The 17415-nt window shown below is 35.0% G+C and overlaps 1 protein-coding gene across 1 annotated transcript in view; it reads left to right on the top strand.

Moving 5' to 3' along the window:
- The window catches only part of PIGG (phosphatidylinositol glycan anchor biosynthesis class G), a 2654828-nt gene that overhangs the window by 2382784 nt on the left and 254629 nt on the right, over positions 1 to 17415 (top strand). The gene's annotated exons all lie outside the window — the stretch shown is intronic.

Below are 17415 nucleotides of genomic sequence, written 5' to 3'. Positions count from 1 at the left end.
TATATATATATATATATATATATATATATCTCCTAATTAACCTTGTTATTGTTTCAGGCAATACAAATGGTTCCATTCACCTTCTTATAAAATCCCAGCTTACTCTGTCGAGAGCTTTCTTTGCATCAAGACCCACCAGCAACAGTGGCATTTTCTTACATTCTTCTTCCTTCTTAATCATTATTGTTCTGTTAATGTTGTCAAAGTTTGCCTCCCCTCCGCAAAACCACATTGATACATATCAATTTTGGCAACACCTTTGCCATTCATTTAGCTACTATTGACATAAACTCTTCATAATCATGGTTTAAAATTGAAATGGGCCTTTATGAAGCTGGGTCTTTACTGCCATTAGGTGTTTCAGCCACCACAGCTTTCTCCCAGGATGTTGACACTTGCCCTCCTTTTAAAATATGGTTAAACAAATTTTCTAGACCTTTATCATTTTCTTCCCTCCTAGCTTCCACAGGAATACTGTCTATTCTTGGAGACTTTCTGCAGATTGATTATACATGATGGTTTTTATCTCATCTCCACCTATCTTAACTATTGATTGTTGAACTTTATTTTCTTCTATCCTTGGTATACCTAAGTATTCCATAAATATTTAAATTTGTTCTGCTTCTTCTTGATTGCCAGATTTCTCTGCTTTATACAAATTTTAGTAACATTTCAAAAATATCTCTAATACATCTGAAGGACCTCTGGTTATTTTTCTTGTTATTGGCTCTTTAACTTTGCCAAGAACCCTTTCTACTTTCTGTTGCCTAACTTGTTATGCTAAAAGTTTTTATGCTCTGGAGTTATTATCAAAAAACACTTGCTTAACAGCAATCTTTCTAAATTCTTGCATATTATCCAGATACTCCCTCATTTTCTTTTTACCACGCTGAAGTTGCACTTATTGTTGACTGAGATTCCCCTTATTCTGCAATACTTTAACCTTCATTAGTCCCTCTAAATAATTCTTGTTACTTCATAACCATATGTCTTATTATTTTTCTTCTACCCTATTTTTAAACTCCACTTTCATTTTATCCAACTCGCTAGCTATAACCTCTGAAGAACTTTCTATTAATACCTTTCAAATGATTTCTACTCTGCACTCCTTAAATTCCTTTCTCTTTAGCAGGTAGTAGGAAGCACCATTGTCTCATTTTACTTCATTGCCCTGCATTTTTATGTTAGTTGTTATTGGCTTGATGATCCAAAGTAGTTAGTGTTTGTGTGTTGAAGCTTTCAATTAAATTCCCATGTTCCTGTAAAATGTAATTTCTGGCTAGTCTACCCCAGTGGGAAATGATATGTAAATTCTGTCTGAGTTCCTACTACTTAATTAATGTCTTCCATTCCAAATATTTTCATATTGTTTTTTCAAAAATATACCCTCTTTTGGTATAGCTTCCCTTCTAGGTCCTCCAGACACATCATCACTGTTGCAAATCAAGTTCCATTCCACACCTATATGTAATATTTCCAGCAGAAAGCTGATTATTTTTCCCAAAAGTTTTTTAAGCACCATAGTAAAGTTTTAGGTGGAATATAAATGCATGCCAGAGTAATCTTCTTCCCTTGACAGTAACCCCTTACTACAACAAATCTACAGTTATCTTTTCCCTCTCTTTTATCACTGTTGGAGTTCCTCTAACAATAACAATTAGTATAAGTACTCCCTTTTCCGTTGTCCCTGATATTCTGCTGAATATCCATTCTTGAATCCTTTCTTTATCAAATTCACATGCTCACTTCTTTTCAAATATGTTTCCTATAACATTGCTATTTGCACTCTTTATTTCATAATATGATTTAGTGCTCTTACTGTTTTGTCTATACCTGTGAGGCCATTCACATTCTAAGATTATATGGCTAGTGTAGCCGTTATGTTAAGAAGTTATTATTCCCACCTATTATATATGACCACTTTTTTAAATGTCTCTTTCCAGCTTTTGTGTAACATGCACCCACTAATGTTTGGCAGGCTGAGCCTTTATACAGTTGTTTCTTGTTATCTCCATTTGAACCCATGTCACATTTTACAATATTTTTTTGCTTTAATGAACCCCCCCCCAAAAAAAAAGCAACTTCCCATAACCTGTTAACTTAAAACAAACACATAAAGTAATGTACATCTCCATATAATAACATTTAACCCTCTTGACAGGAACAGTTGTCTCAAATCAACAATAGCATTAACTAACCTAAAATTTAAAGTTATCCATGCTAAGACACATGTTACAGCCCTGCTCTTACTTACACTAATTGCTGCCTGTTCATGTCTTATCTTTATTCCCCTCTCAGATGTGAAAAATAGCTTGTATGCTTTCAGAAAACATAGCCTTAAGAAAATGGACAATGGCTATCTTTATATAAAACCAAGTTATACATTGTAGTAGTAAATATATAGAAGAATTTAGAGACTAGAAAAGCTACTCTTATTCACTTTCACTAATTGCAAACTTTATTTTTTATTAAGCTGCTTGCCCTTGTACCTTTTAATTTTACATTTCTCTCAGCAAACAATGTCCAGACTTCTCGAGATTTATTGTCTTCACCTTTAGTCAGTTTGTATCCATGGAAACATAAGGAAAGAATATACAGCTGCCATCATCTGCAGACTACTCAACTCAAACTAAACTTGTATTTGCTAAAGGAAAGCTCTTCATTAGATTCACAGTGGTTTCTTTTAAAGCCCACTCACTTACACAAAAAATTATTAGATTAAGCAAGGGCATTCATCCAAACATTCATCTATGCTAAAGTAAAAGAAAGCATCTCAACTTTACATATATTATAACTAGTGCACTTTTACACCTCATCTCCCACTCCAACAGCCAAAGATTACAGTCCATTCATTTAAACCTGCTTTTGTCCAACCTTTCTTCTCTGTTTACATTGTAATGCCTATATTTCTTAAAACTAACAAAGAAAAAAGTACATTTATTTTAGTATCTTTATCCCAAGCAACAATTACTGAACATGCCTTACTATACATGCAATTTATATCATGAAATGTGTTATACAAATACTATTAAGAGCAAAAATTGTTTTACTTGCAGGTAGTTGTTTTCTTTTTTTTTGTTTCCTGTTAGGTCTTTCCAAACATTAATGACATAAGGTGGTTGTATACCTTTCAGCACCCCTCCCCCCACAAATTTAACAAAGTCAACAAAAGTTCAGTCTTTTTCGGGCACTTTTTCCTGTAAAGTTGTATTTCAAAATGTGATTGATGCTATATATTCTTACATTTATTTACTAATTTCAGCATTGCTGGGCTTCTTCCTGTTAATCTCCATTTCCAAACCCCAAATTCAGCTCAAGTCCAATGTGCTTCTGATTCTTCTAGTCAAATGCTGTGCTTTCTCTCTCTCTCTCTCTCTCTCTCTCTCTCGTGTTTTCCTTTGGAACATGGGAAAAGGTTTCACTGGCAAAGTCTCTGTATGGGCTTTATTATCAGAAAAATGAGAATCAGAATCCCTTTCTGTTTGATGACCCACTTTTTGTAGGACAAACTTTTGTATTTTATCCTTAGCTTGTTCTGAATCAAAAAAATGCTTTTGATACTCCAGGAAACAATATTCTGAAATGAGCTGGGTACAACAGCTTAAATCTCACTCATGCCTCTCAACATTTCCTGATTGCTAGCATAATTTGGCTTCTCTTCTGCCTAGTGTACAGTGAATAATCATTTTCCACAAACACTCTGCTATCTCCAATTTTAATACTTTGCCCTTTGACACAGTTTAGTCAGGATCAACTCTTTCTGTTGGTGTGATTGCAGTTTACTTACACAGGTGTTGTCTGCTTTCTCATGGCCAGGTTTGAAGGATATACATGATGTGCCCTTTCACTTAACAAGAGCATAAAGTCACATGCTTCAACCCAACCCACCTAACAATAAAAATTTAAAGCTACAATGAATCAATAAATATATGCAAAGTAGCACATAAAAAATCACATCTATAAAACATATACATTTTTATAAATAACAATTTTATACTGTTTCATATGAAATCACATGCACCATACTTAAAAATTAATAATTAAAACTTAAACTTATAAAACTTCTCTCTGTCTTTTAGCCAGAACGGGCTTTAGACTAACTGAATTATTTAGGCCTGGGGCTACATCAGCTTGAAGTCTAATAATCCATTCTAGTTTTTTCAATTCCAATAAATTATTAATGTCACCCTTCCTCAGACCTACCTCTACCTTACAAAGAACCCTAAATCTAAAAGTATGTCCCACACCTTCATCCAATATATGCTTACTTAAGGCATTGGTGGGCAACTTCCTCTCGATTTCAGACCTGTGTTCCACCATTCTCTCCCTCAATTTTCTTTATAGTTTTGCCTACATAGAATGAGGTGCAACACACACAGGTAGCCAACATACTACTCGCACCCCATTACAAGCAGTAATTGTTCTCTTGGTAAATGTCTCATTAGTTATAGGATGTGTAAATGTAGCATCACCTGTATAAATGTCATTGCAACAAGTACAATTATAGCATTTCACTGTTTTAGCCACCCTTCTGTCATCTCCATTTTATTCTGAAAATCCTTGTAGCACAATTTCTGCTTCAAAGCTTCAGAGCTCCTATAGGCTAACCTAGGTTTATCACCCACTATAGACCTAATCTCAGGCATAGCCATTAAAATTGCCCAATTCTTCTCAATTATGCTACAAACACTATGAGAATTTAGGTTATAAGTTGTCAAGTACCTAACAGCAATATTATTACCCAACATCACCTGTCTAGTAGCATTGTTCTCATTACAGCCTAATATAGGTTTATACCTGGACTCTCTTTCAATAATTACATCTTTAATTACTTTATTTATAAATTCCTTTGAATAACCACTCTTCTCAAACTCCATTGCCATAGCATTTACCTGCTCTTGAAACATTCCATCCTTTGAATTTATTCTACTCAGCCTAATAAACTGTGCTTTCAACGCTCCTTTGAAAATATGACGGGCATGCATGCTGTTTTTATTAACATCCCTAAGGCCATCAACATCCTTTCTAAACACCTTGGATTCCAAAATATTAGATTCCTTAAAATTGTTACATCCAAAAATTCATAACACTATCTGAAGTTTCCATCTTGAAACTCAGGAAACTAGTTGAATCATTCAAGTACTGCAAATACAGATCCAAATCCAGCAAAGTACCCTTCCATAACATAAAGCAATCATCTACAAATCTCTTATAGAATGACACATATTTGTTGAACTCAATACTCTTATCTAAAATAACCCTTTTCTCCCATTCATAAAGTACAAGGTTGGCATAGGTGTTGGCAACGGCATACTCCATTGCTACACCTGTTAATTGAAGGAAAGGTTCACCATCAAAATAAACACATTATGTAATAAAACAACTTCTAAAAGAGAACAAATAGTCTCAATGTCTCTTCCATTCATTTTAACCTCTTGACACAAAAAGTCACGTATGGCATTAACACCATATTCATTAGGTATTACTGTGAAAAGTGAAGCAATATCCAGGGTAACCAAAATGCAGTTATCCATATTATTAATACACTGCCATTCATATAAGCTATTCAAAAAATCATTTGTATCTTTAAGCACAGTTGTACATACTTTCAAATACTTCCCCAAGATGCCATACAGGTATTTTGAAACAGGTTCAGTGACCCAACCTCCACCAGAAACAATAGGCCTCAGGGGGGGTCACTAATACTTTTATGTATCTTGGGTATACCATATATTTGGGGAATTCTTGGGCAAGGAACAGTTAGATAATTAAATAGATCTATACTTATATCATCATTTATTTGAAGGTCATAAATGACCATATTCACTTCACTAATTAATCTTTGCACTTCAACAAAGAAATCTTTTTAAAAGTGGTGACATTATATAAAAGATCTTTAAACCTCATAAAATAATCATCTCTATCCATCACCACCACTGCTCCCCTTTATCAGCTTGCTTAATTATTATACTAGTACACATTTGCAACTGTCTTAAGGCCATAAATTCAGAACGTGATATATTATAAACATTCTTACGCACTAAATTGCTCTTATAATACTTCCGTAGTTCACATTCAACAATATTTGAAAATGCATTCAAAATGGGACATAATACTGGCATAAATGTACCGATCTTTAAATAAAGATGTATTCAGCATATTATCTTTAAAAATCATTTTGAGACTTATATTATGCATAAAAATTTTAAATCAATAATTGTTTTAACTATATCATCCCTAGCATTAGGGATGAATTTCAACCCGTTGCGGAGCAAAGAGAGCTGGCGTTCTGTTAAAACTAGTTTTGAAATATTAACTGTACTTTTTAAGTCCATTGCTCGAATAGCGGGGTTGTTCAATAATTGCAAACTGTTGTTCCGTATCAATGTCTCGAACAGAACAACTCACATTTTTGCACAAAGTCCCATCATTAAAACCTACAGAGATAAAGTTCTCACCAGCATTAATGAAACAGACTAGTGTTTCACGGTCTTGTTGTGTAACAAAGGACTGCTCACTTTCCTCTTCATCGACAACGTTTGTTGCTGTTGTTGCTGATGGGTTAAATGGGAGTCCAGCGATTTTACTTGTATAGCAACCTTCTCTGGCTGCTTCAATAAAAAAGGAGAGAAGGAAGTAATCTCCCTTTGTAGAGATTTTTTAGTTAACTCGAAAGTACATTAGTCTTAACTCTCCTTCACTTTGGGACGCACAGAGTCATTCCATCTACCCTCAGCAACGCCACTACCAGACGGTGCCTCCTGTAGCATCGCTCATTATCATTTAAAGCTACATTCACTTTTTCCACAGCAACAGGTTTTGAAGCAGATTTCGTTGGTACAGTATTGATTCATTGTAGCTTTAATTTTTATTGTTAGGTGGGTTGGGTTGAAGCATGTGACTTTATGTTCTCCTATTTAAATGGTGATTTTTTATATGTTAAGTTATACTGATGAAGGGTGTAGACCCGAAAGCTTTATTTAATAAAGATCCTGGTGTATATCTCGTTGTTTTATTCAAGCAGTTGCAGTAACACCTATTGCTGAATTTGGTATTTACTTTTGGTGTGTACTGCTAGCACCTGTCTTGTGAGGAGAGCTTCAACCCACCTGTGGTTTTTTGTTTTTTCATTGATCTTCATTGGCCTTTTTCCTGGCCTTTTTTCTTGGATTTTATTATGGAGAGTGATAAGAGAGACTGCATTAATACTGTTAAAGGTCTTCTACGTCTAAATGGAAATCCGTTATTGAAAATGGTACTTGAAACAACACCTGAACAAACAGTTGTAAGTATAAAAGTTAAAGAATTTAAAGAACATTTGGCATCTTTAGAGAAGAAGATGCAGACTTACAAACACCTTCAGTGGCAGAGATTAAGTTTTCAAGCATATCTTGAATTAGGTATAGTGCCTAGAGGGCTAAGAATTTTAAAAATGCCCTCTTATGGTAATACCTATAATGAACTTTTGATGGAGTGGCAACATTTGAATTTAAAATTAAGTGCTGACTATATGAAGTTGATGAACACATTTTTTGAGCCTGTTGAGAACAGGTTGATTGAAGAAATAGAACTTCTTGAGAATACCATCATTAATATGCCTGGCTTTAGCGAGTCACTAGAGTTATACCAAAACTTTTTGGCCCGTATGCAATCTATGGATATGAAGCTACAGCAAAGGAAAAGAATAAATTACAAAGGGACATTAATGATTTTAAGCAGAATCGAATCTTCTCTTGGCCCAGAGAAGAACTTAAACAATTTGTCCCAAATAGAAAACTATCGGGTGGCAAAAACAATCGTAATAATTTTAGTAACAGGCTGGGTTCATTAGATCAGCTTGATGTGTTTGATCAACCAACGAATAATGTGAGCACTGGTGCTATACCTAATACTGTACCAACGAAATCCGCTTCAAAACCTGTTGCTGTGGAAAAAGTGAATGTAGCTTTAAATGATAATGAGAACGTGCTACAGGAGGCGCCGTCTGGTAGTGACGTTGCTGAGGGTAGATGGAATGACTCTGTCGTCCCAAAGTGAAGGAGAGTTCAAATTAATGTACTCGAGTTAACTAAAAAATCTCTACAAAGGGAGATTACTTCCTTCTCTCCTTTTTTATTGAAGCAGCCAGAGAAGGTTGCTATACAAGTAAAATCGCTGGACTCCCATTTAACCCATCAGCAACAACAGCAACAAACGTTGTCGATGAAGAGGAAAGTGAGCAGTCCTTTGTTACACAACAAGACCACGAAACGCTAGTCTGTTTCATTAATGCTGGTGAGAACTTTATCTCTGTAGGTTTTAATGATGGGACTTTGTGCAAAAATGTGAGTTGTTCTGTTGGAGACATTGATACGGAACAACAGTTTGCAATTATTGAACAACCCCGCTATTCGAGCAATGGACTTAATAAAAGTACTGTTAATATTTCAAAACTAGTTTTAACAGAACCCCACCTCTTTGCTCGCTGGTTGAAATTCATCCCTAATGCTAGGGATGATATAGTTAAGGCAATTATTGATTTAAAAATTTTTTGTACGCAATATAAGTCTCAAAATGATTTTTAAATATAATATGCTGAATACATCTTTATTTAAAAGATCGAGTACATTTATGCCAGTACTATGTCCCATTTTGAATGCATTTTCAAATATTGTTGAATGTGAACTACGGAAGTATTATAAGAGCAATTTAGTGCATAAGAATGTTTATAATATATCACGTTCTGAATTTATGGCCTTAAGACAGTTGCAAATGTGTACTAGTATAATAATTAAGCAAGCTGATAAAGGGGGAGCAGTGGTAGTGATGGATAGAGATGATTATTTTATGAGGTTTAAAGATCTTTTATATAATGTCACCACTTTTAAAAAGATTTCTTTTGTTGAAGTGCAAAGATTAATTAGTGAAGTGAATATGGTCATTTATGACCTTCAAATAAATGATGATATAAGTATAGATCTATTTAATTATCTAACTGTTCCTTGCCCAAGAATTCCCAAATATATGGTATACCCAAGATACATAGTATTAGTGACCCCCCGAGGCCTATTGTTTCTGGTGGAGGTTGGGTCACTGAACCTGTTTCAAATACCTGCAGGGCATCTTGGGAAGTATTTGAAAGTATGTACAACTGTGCTGAAAGATACAAATGATTTTGAATAGCTTATATGAATGGCAGTGTATTAATAATATGCATAACTGCATTTTGGTTACCCTGGATATTGCTTCACTTTTCACAGTAATACCTAATGAATATGGTGTCAATGCCATACGTGACTTTTTGTGTCAAGAGGTTAAAATGAATGGAAGAGACATTGAGACTATTTGTTCTCTTTTAGAAGTTGTTTTATTACATAATGTGTTTATTTTTGATGGTGAACCTTTCCTTCAATTAACAGGTGTAGCAATGGGTACGCCTGCCAACACCTATGCCAACCTTGTACTTTATGAATGGGAGAAAAGGGTTATTTTAGATAAGAGTATTGAGTTCAACAAATATGTGTCATTCTATGAGAGATTTGTAGATGATTGCTTTATGTTATGGAAGGGTACTTTGCTGGATTTGGATCTATATTTGCAGTACTTGAATGATTCAACTAGTTTCCTGAGTTTCAAGATGGAAACTTCAGATAGTGTTATGAATTTTTGGATGTAACAATTTTAAGGAATCTAATATTTTGGAATCCAAGGTGTTTAGAAAAGATGTTGATGCCCTTAGGTATGTTAATAAAAACAGCATGCATGCCCCTCATATTTTCAAAGGAACGTTGAAAGCACAGTTTATTAGGCTGAGTAGATTAAATACAAAGGATGAAGTGTTTCAAGAGCAGGTAAATGCTATGGCAATGGAGTTTGAGAAGAGTGGTTATTCAAAGGAATTTATAAATAAAGTAATTAAAGATGTAATTATTGAAAGAGAGTCCAGGTATAAACCTATATTACGAGGCTGTAGTGAGAATAATGCTACTAGACAGGTGATGTTGGGTAATAATATTGCTGTTAGGTACTTGACAACTTATAACCTAAATTCTCATAGTGTTTGTAGCATAATTGAGAAGAATTGGGCAATTTTAATGGCTATGTCTGAGATTAGGTCTATAGTAGGTGATAAACCTAGGTTCGCCTATAGGAGCTCTGAAACTTTGAAGCAGAAATTGTGCTACAAGGATTTTCAGAATAAAAATGGAGATGACAGAAGGGTGGCTAAAACAGTGAAATGCTATAATTGTACTTGTTGCAATGACATTTATACAGGTGATGCTACATTTACACATCCTATAACTAATGAGACATTTACCATGAGAACAATTACTGCTTGTAATGAGGAGAGAGTAGTATATTTGGCTACCTGTGTGTGTTGCACCTCATTCTATGTAGGCAAAACTATAAGAAAATTGAGGAAGAGAATGGTGGAACACAGGTCTGAAATCAAGAGGAAGTTGCCCACCAATGCCTTAAGTAAGCATATATTGGATGAAGGTGTGGGACATACTTTTAGATTTAGGGTTCTTTGTAAGGTAGAGGTAGGTCTGAGGAAGGGTGACATTAATAATTTATTGGAATTGAAAGAACTAGAATGGATTATTAGACTTCAAGCTGATGTAGCCCCAGGCCTAAATAATTCAGTTAGTCTAAAGCCCGCTCTGGCTAAAAGACAGAGAGAAGTTTTATAAGTTTAAGTTTTAATTATTAATTATTAATTTTTAAGTATGGTGCATGTGATTTCATATGAAACAGTATAAAATTATTTATAAAAATGTATATGTTTTATAGATGTGATTTTTTATGTGCTACTTTGCATATATTTATTGATTCATTGTAGCTTTACATTTTTATTGTTAGGTGGGTTGGGTTGAAGCATGTGACTTTATGTTCTCCTATTTAAATGGTGATTTTTATATGTTAAGTTATACTGATGAAGGGTGTAGACCCGAAAGCTTTATTTAATAAAGATCCTGGTGTATATTTCGGCATTCCAAATTAAACAGGATATACAATAAAAGGAAAAAAAATGTAAAAAATCAGGAAGTACCATTCATTCTTTGTTTTGAAAATCAGGAAGGATAATTCCCGTAAAGATAAAAGCTCTTTCATTAAAGTAATTAGGTGAGAAAGAGGGCTAATTAGGTCAAGCAAAGCTAACTTTGAGGTTGAGATATCCTCCCTGGTGAAAGATAACCATAAAGCCTTCTGCAGCTATGTCATAAACTTTAAGGGCAGCACATAGCAATGTGCTGTACTGCTGGTTAATGGTTCCACATTCACTGAGCTTGGTGATTTAGCAAACCTGTTAGCAGACAAATTCATTTCCATATTTATCCCCGTCTCACCCCTAACTATCCTCCGAATAATAGCCTTGAATATAACCCCATTCAACTATAACTAGGGAGCATGCACTAAAGCCAAGAGCATGGCCTCAGTGGACCCCAGTGCCTCCTGAATAGTCTAAAATATGACTGATCAGGACCCCCTGGAGTTATTATTTAACTATAATCTTAAAACAGGCTTTGTACCACGTGAATGGAGGACTGTGGCAGTCATCTCCTTTCATAAGGGAGGACCATCAACAGACCCTGGAAGCTACAGACTCCTTACTAATTTTATTTGTAAAACCACGGAAAGAAGTACCTTATAATTGATCAACAAGGACATAGGAGACTTCCAGACACTGGAGCCATCCCAGTTTGGCTTTGTCAAAGGATGCTTAGTGAATGTGGTGGACTTTGAAAAGGTCACTAATGTAATGGATGAGGGGGAAACTGTGATCTGGCTAAGGCATTTGATACAATACCCCACTTAGGTATTGTCAACAAACTTACAAACTAGGTGTAAACCTGTTAATGATGAACTGGATAGCTAACTAGTTCACTGACAGGACCCAGGAGGTTAGAATCAGTGAGGCCACCTCCACAAAGAAGCCGGTCACCAATGGAATCACACAGGGATTTGTGCTAGACCCACACCTCTTTGACATCTACTTCTCAGATGTCAAAGCCAATGTCAAAGGCCTCTGGCTAACCAAGCTTGTAGATGACTGCAAACTAGGATCAGTCATTGAATCCCTAAAAGATAAGAATACCCTTCAGGAAGGTCTAATACAGACAAACACTTGGTGCCAAAGCCATGGCTCAAACCTCAACACTAAGAAATGCATTATAGTATCTTTTGGAAAGTCTGTCACCCCAGGAAACTACATCGTCAATAAAACACCCTTAAAAGTTGATTCACTAGTCAGAGATCTGGGAACTCCTGTAGATATTAACTTAGCCTTCGGCCAACATGTGTCCAAGGTAGTAGTAAAATCCTTCTGTGTTGCTCAACTTATAAGCTAGGGCATGGGACCCAGGTCCAGAGAGGTTATCATACCACTGTACTCAGCCCTCATCAGGCCTATCATAGAGTATAATGCCCCTTTCATTATGCACCCGACAAGACACATGCAGCAACTGGAACGTCCACAAAAGTTTCTTACAAAAAGAATACAGGGAGTAAACACAATGTCCTGCGCTTACTGCCTCAAAGCCCTACCTCTTTACTCAGTATCATACAGACTTCTGAGAGGTGATCTTTGCCTGGCAAACAAGGTATACCTAGATCCTGTTTTGATGAATCTTTTCACATCCGCAAAACAAACAGCATCAGAACTGTTAGATTAAAAGACCTAAATGTTACTTGCAACATAAATAGGACATGTTAGAGAGATATATTTCTCAGAGAATTTCCATTCTCTGTAATAAGCTCCCCATCCATGTGAAGCACAGTTCTTCCCTGTCCGTATATAAGCGCAAATTGGACCTCTGGATAGGTAATCAGAAATTTACCCCTGGTCTGCCTCCTGTGTCTATGATGGACAAAGGCAGTCAGTAAATCATCCTCTATAAATCAAATATAAATCAAATTTCTGGGTCACATTTGGGTTGCACAGCTAGGCTTTTAGGGGCCCTAGTGGTTGTTATTTAACTGTACACCTATGAACCTATCATGTAATATTTTGTATGCCCTTCTAATTACCTCTTTTTTAATAGCAGCTTCTGTTCTAGAGTCAACTCTGATAGGGAAGGCAGCCTGTAGACTGCAGTTCAAATGTCTTCTTGCCCTCTTCACATTCTATTACCTTTTGCTGTCTGGTTATTTGCTCCCAATACCTTTGTTCCTTCGTCAGTTTTCTCCAGTAAATTCAAGCTGCCTCTTGCCTATTCTTTGTACCCCTAATGGCAGTTGTCCTTATTGGCATAATCTGCTTTCTCTATTCTTGTGTTGGCTTTGTTCTTTGAATACTTTCTGCTAATTCCTGAATATAATGTTCTGTATTGCTGCTGTTATTCCCCTTAAGAGTCTGCATCCAAAATCCCACTTTGTTCTTATTTTTTTGAACTTCCCCCTTGATTCATCATCATCCACTTCCACTTTGAATTATAGCTTTCTCCTTGTGTTATGTATATGAGCCTTAACTGTGTAGCTCTAAAATATCCATTCAAGTCAAATAATCCTAAATCACCTTGTTTTATTGGAAGGATCAATTTATCCCACTTGGTCCTTGCCCTCTTTCCCTCCCAGATAAAATCCCTCAACCCTTTATTAATTACTGTCCACAACTTCTCCTCTGAGTGATAAAAATATACCTGACCCATGTAAAAAAACATTTTCACTGCTTGTACCTTACTATCCATAGCTATAAACAAGAGCTTCCACTTTCTCAGCTTTTGTATTATCTTTTGTTTAGTCTCTTTCTACATATCCTTAGCTGCCATAACCCATACTCATAAATACTTTATTTTATCATGTCCCCATAAATATGGGTATTGGTGACCATATTCATTTGTGGGTACATATTGTACAGCTGTAGCCTTTGTTTTATCTTCATTAATTTGATATCCCCAAAAGACTTGAAACTGTCTCAGAATGTTCCATAACACCGAGATGTCCTTTTTTGGTTTTATCAGGTACAAAATTATATTGTCTGCAAATAAAGCCAAGTTTTCTTGATTACCCATACCCGTTATATCCTTGAATTTCTGAGTCCCTTTTTTCTTTGCCAGTGACTCTAAATATAACGTACATTACAAAGGAGAAAAGAGGACACCCCTGCTTGGTTCTTTTGTTCATACACAACATACCAGAAAGGAAACCCACTTTAATTTTTGCCTCCATTCTGTTTTATATATATATATATATATATATATATATATATATATATATATATATATATATATATATATATATATATCCTAATTAACCTTGTTATTGTATCAGGCAGTACAAATGCTTCCATTCACCTTCTTATAAAATCCCAGCTTACTCTGTCGAGAGCTTTCTCTGCATCAAGACCCACCAGCAACAGTGGCATTTTCTTACATTCTTCTTCCTTCTTAATCATTATTGTTCTGTTAATGTTGTCAAAGTTTGCCTCCCCTCCACAAAACCACATTGATACATATCAATTTTGGCAACACCTTTGCCATTCATTTAGCTACTATTGACATAAACTCTTCATAATCATGGTTTAAAATTGAAATGGGCCTATATGAAGCTGGGTCTTTACTGCCATTAGGTGTTACAGCCACCACAGCTTTTTCCCAGGATGTTGACACTTGCCCTCCTTTTAAAATATGGTTAAACAAATCTTCTAGACCTTTATCATTTTCTTCCCTCCTAGCTTCCACAGGAATACTGTCTATTCTTGGAGACTTTCTGCAGATTGATTATACATGACGGTTTTTATCTCATCTCCACCTATCTTAACTATTGATTGTTGAACTTTATTTTCTTCTATCCTTGGTATACCTAAGTATTCCATAAATATTTAAATTTGTTCTGCTTCTTCTTGATTGCCACATTTCTCTGCTTTATACAAATTTTAGTAACATTTCAAAAATATCTCTAATACATCTAAAGGACCTCTGGTTATTTTTCTTGTTATCGGCTCTTTAACTTTGCCAACAACCCTTTCTACTTTCTGTTGCCTAACTTGTTATGCTAAAAGTTTTTATGCTCTGGAGTTATTATCAAAAAACACTTGCTTAACAGCAATCTTTCTAAATTCTTGCATATTATCCAGATACTCCCTCATTTTCTTTTTACCACGCTGAAGTTGCACTTATTGTTGACTGAGATTCCCCTTATTCTGCAATACTTTAACCTTCATTAGCCCCTCTAAATAATTCTTGTTACTTCATAACCATATGTCTTATTCTTTTTTTTCTACCCTATTTTTAAACTCCACTTTCATTTTATCCAACTCACTAGCTATAACCTCTGAAGAACTTTCTATTAATACCTTTCAAATGATTTCTACTCTGCACTCCTTAAATTCCTTTCTCTTTAGCAGGTAGTAGGAAGCAACATTGTCTCATTTTACTTCATTGCCCTGCATTTTTATGTTAGTTGTTATTGGCTTGATGTTCCAAAGTAGTTAGTGTTTGTGTGTTGAAGCTTTCAATTAAATTCCCATGTTCCTGTAAAATGTAATTTCTGGCTAGTCTACCCCAGTGGGGAATGATATGTAAATGCTGTCTGAGTTCCTACTACTTAATTAATGTCTTCCATTCCAAATATTTTCATATTGTTTTTTCAAAAATATACCCTCTTTTGGTATAGCTTCCCTTCTAGGTCCTCCAGACACATCATCACTGTTGCAAATCAAGTTCCATTCCACACCTATATGTAATATTTCCAGCAGAAAGCTGATTATTTTTCCCAAAAGTTTTTTAAGCACCATAGTAAAGTTTTAGGTGGAATATAAATGCATGTCAGAGTAATCTTCTTCCCTTGACAGTAACCCCTTACTACCACAAATTTACAGTTATCTTTTCCCTCTCTTTTATCACTGTTGGAGTTCCTCTAACAATAACAATTAGTATAAGTACTCCCTTTTCCGTTGTCCCTGATATTCTGCTGAATATCCATTCTTGAATCCTTTCTTTATCAAATTCACATGCTCACTTCTTTTCAAATATGTCTCCTATAACATTGCTATTTGCACTCCTTATTTCATAATATGATTTAGTGCTCTTACTGTTTTGTCTATACCTGTGAGGCCATTCACATTCCAAGATTATATGGCTAGTGTAGCCGTTATGTTAAGAAGTTATTATTCCCACCTATTATATATGACCACTTTTTTTAAATGTCTCTTTCCAGCTTTTGTGTAACATGCACCCACTAATGTTTGGCAGGCTGAGCCTTTATACAGTTGTTTCTTGTTATCTCCATTTGAACCCATGTCACATTTTACAAGATTTTTTTGCTTTAATGAACCCCCCCCCAAAAAAAAAAGCAAAAAGCAACTTCCCATAACCTGTTAACTTAAAACAAACACATAAAGTAATGTACATCTCCATATAATAACATTTAACCCTCTTGACAGGAACAGTTGTCTCAAATCAACAATAGCGTTAACTAACCTAAAATTTAAAGTTATCCATGCTAAGACACATGTTACAGCCCTGCTCTTACTTACACTAATTGCTGCCTGTTCATGTCTTATCTTTATTCCCCTCTCAGATGTGAAAAATAGCTTGTATGCTTTTAAAAAACATAGCCTTAAGAAAATGGACAATGGCTATCTTTATATAAAACCAAGTTATACATTGTAGTAGTAAATATATAGAAGAATTTAGAGACTAGAAAAGCTACTCTTATTCACTTTCACTAATTGCAAACATTATTTTTTATTAAGCTGCTTGCCCTTGTACCTTTTAATTTTACATTTCTCTCAGCAAACAATGTCCAGACTTCTCGAGATTTATTGTCTTCACCTTTAGTCAGTTTGTATCCATGGAAACATAAGGAAAGAATATACAGCTGCCATCATCTGCAGACTACTCAACTCAAACTAAACTTGTATTTGCTAAAGGAAAGCTCTTCATTAGATTCACAGTGGTTTCTTTTAAAGCCCACTCACTTACACAAAAAATTACTAGATTAAGCAAGGGCATTCATCCAAACATTCATCTATGCAAAAGTAAAAGAAAGCATCTCAACTTTACATATATTATAACCAGTGCACTTTTACACCTCATCTCCCACTCCAACAGCCAAAGATTACAGTCCATTCACTTAAACCTGCTTTTGTACAACCTTTCTTCTCTGTTTACATTGTAATGCCTATATTTCTTAAAACTAACAAAGAAAAAAGTACATTTATTTTAGTATCTTTATCCCAAGCAACAATTACTGAACATGCCTTACTATATATGCAATTTATATCATGAAATGTGTTATACAAATACTATTAAGAGCAAAAATTGTTTTCTTTTTTTTTTGTTTCCTTTTAGGTCTTTCCAAACATTAATGACATAAGGTGGTTGTATACCTTTCAGCACCCCTCCCCCCACAAATTTAACAAAGTCAACAAAAGTTCAGTCTTTTTCGGGCACTTTTTCCTGTAAAGTTGTATTTCAAAATGTGATTGAT

This window comes from Protopterus annectens, chromosome 2.part0, assembly GCF_019279795.1.
Source record: "Protopterus annectens isolate FY-2018-M chromosome 2.part0, PAN1.0, whole genome shotgun sequence".
Lineage (NCBI taxonomy): Eukaryota > Metazoa > Chordata > Ceratodontiformes > Protopteridae > Protopterus > Protopterus annectens.
Note: the sequence above shows the minus strand (reverse complement) of the source record. Positions and strands in the feature narration are given on the sequence as shown.